Source organism: Photinus pyralis, unplaced genomic scaffold (genome assembly GCF_008802855.1).
Source record: "Photinus pyralis isolate 1611_PpyrPB1 unplaced genomic scaffold, Ppyr1.3 Ppyr1.4_LG8, whole genome shotgun sequence".
Classification (NCBI taxonomy): domain Eukaryota; kingdom Metazoa; phylum Arthropoda; class Insecta; order Coleoptera; family Lampyridae; genus Photinus; species Photinus pyralis.
The window spans coordinates 23,270,963-23,273,361 of record NW_022170819.1 but is presented as its reverse complement, the minus strand read 5'-3'; the positions used below and the strand labels follow the sequence as shown (position 1 = coordinate 23,273,361).

General features: G+C 34.7%; 2 non-coding genes across 2 annotated transcripts; both read left to right on the top strand.

Moving 5' to 3' along the window:
- Positions 1–600: 600 nt before the first annotated feature.
- Positions 601–672, top strand: Trnae-uuc. Its single transcript has one exon. It is a non-coding gene; the product is annotated as a tRNA-Glu (tRNA).
- A 285-nt stretch (positions 673–957) lies between these two features.
- Positions 958–1,029, top strand: Trnaa-cgc. The gene has a single exon. It is a non-coding gene; the product is annotated as a tRNA-Ala (tRNA).
- Positions 1,030–2,399: the final 1,370 nt, after the last annotated feature.

The window sequence follows — 2,399 nt, the reverse complement described above, 5'->3', positions numbered from 1 at the left end:
AAGAAAGCTGCAAATTCTATCGCGAAAAGATGCCGCTTGTGTGTAAATATTAATGATGGGCACTTTGATCATTTTTTACGTGTAAAGTAATTACTGCGCAAAGTAGAAATTTAAATGTAATATTTCGTACTCGTTTCGTTGTCGTTATATTTGTGGCACTAAAGTTTTAAGTTAAATATTATAATAGACTAATGTTTCCCATCCCATGGCAAACTCTGTTTTTACATACAAACACTTCTGTATCAAGTTTATTTGTCAAAGTAAGTACAATGAACCTTATATCATCGTAAACAAAAAAATACCCTTCTTAAAAATGTCACAGCCAGCTATGGTTGCCATTTAAAAAAAATGTAAGTTTGATTTACCTACAACTCAACTGAATGGGGAAATAAAATGTTAAAAAACTTTCAAGTTTCATGTAGAAACATTTTGCATACACGATATTTACTGAGATGTATACTATATTCCATACATAATGGGTAGGTACTTTGTATAGTTTTGTCATAAATAATTATTTTAATTCTTATCAAAGATGTTTTTACATAGAAATATAATTTCGTAGGAACATTATCTCACAGGAAATGAGTGTTACAGATATAATCCCATATGGTCTAGTGGCTAGGATACCTGGCTTTCACCCAGGAGGCTCGGGTTCGATTCCCGGTATGGGAAATTTTTTTGTCTCGAATACGAATGTATTTTATAATTTTTGTTTATGTTGCTATCTCGTTACTGTAAAGTGTAAAATATAGACTGCCAATAACTCAAAATTGAACTGTACGTATAGCTTGAAGGTAATTTTTAGATATATAACTAGTTATTAATAAAACAAAGGTATTAGCAGTTAAGAATAAAAAATAATAAACTTTAATATATATATTTAAATTTAATAATAATTAACATACATCAACAGAAAGATATTGTTTAAATAAATGTTTCTGCGACATACCACCACAAGGGGGTGTAACTCAGTGGTAGAGTGTCTGCTTCGCATGCTGAAAGTCCTGGGTTCAAATCCCAGCTCCTCCAATCTTTTTTTTATTGTCTCACTTTTTGCTATTTTAAAGGCGCACATTTACATTATTCATGAAGATGAAATCAATATCTAAAATTAGTACTGGCAGATGAAAAAATAATCGCTTCCACTTTTGCGAAAAATGCTATACCTACGTAATTTTTAAGCACGAACAAATAAAAGAGTAGTACGAATTAGCATAGGTAGTGTCAACGTGTAAACTTTTCCTTGTGTTATATTATAAGCATCTATTTCTAAACGGATATAAATATTAAGATGAATGGAAACGAGGATAAAGGTAATTCAACTCTCCTAAACTGTAATGAAACATAATCTAATGAAATACCGTACTAATATATCCGGTCCACTAACAATTACAGGTAACTAATACCGCTTGATACGTGTTTAAAGTTGGCTACATTGTTTTGCGATACGACCACAGTTCGAAGACTAATGGTGTTGAGTTTGCGGAGGGAGGTCGAATGGGGGAGGTTAAGTCAAACCAAGACAAATGGTATTCGCGTCCAGGTTAATTTCTCTAGTTGTGAACTTAAACGATCGCCGAATTCCTGAACTTTCACACTGTGTTTACGTTGCCTATGTAGGCGCATTGCTTGTCCCCTGTCTGTCCACCAACCACTTTAAAGTCTTGATCTAGATCGATTAGCTTTATTCTACAATGCCCATTTACAAACTTTCTAATACCTACCTACTTCCTATACAGAGATCTAATATCAATTTAAACTTATTGTACATTGACAGGAACATTAAGCATTGCCGCCTAATTCCATTATTGTGCTATGCTAAGACGGCAATTTATCGGCAATTTTTCTGGGTGGACTGCTTGAGATCGCTGCCGGTGTAGAAATTGAGAATGGAATTCACTCCTAAAATTTGAATTAGTGGTATTAATATAGAACGCGTGGAACCTTCGTGAAACATACTATTTAGGGTGACCACTGCCCAGATTTACTCTTGCAACGTTCTCATATTCTATATACTCCCGTTTGTGGAAGATGTATAATTTTACTATTCTCCCTTGTCCCTATACAATGGGTACGGAAGAGCAGAAAGACCATACAAGTTTTTTCTTTTACTAATTTACAGATGTAATGGTAAATTTGCACATTTGTCTGGGTATTCAAAGGAGTTGCTAGTTTTTTAGCGCATTTTTTAAGAATTGAAAAAATGTGCTATTATTTGCGCTTTGTCCGTCCGTCCGTCTGTCCGGACCCACTTCTACCGTTTTGAACTATTTCTAGGGGAATGGTCCTAGAGTCCTGGAATTTTTTGCAGTAGGTACTTGAACCGGCGTGAAAAGAGCGGCCAATCCTAGCGGCCAAAATTTCCGAACATACCCGAAGCGAAAATAAACCCTGCCACA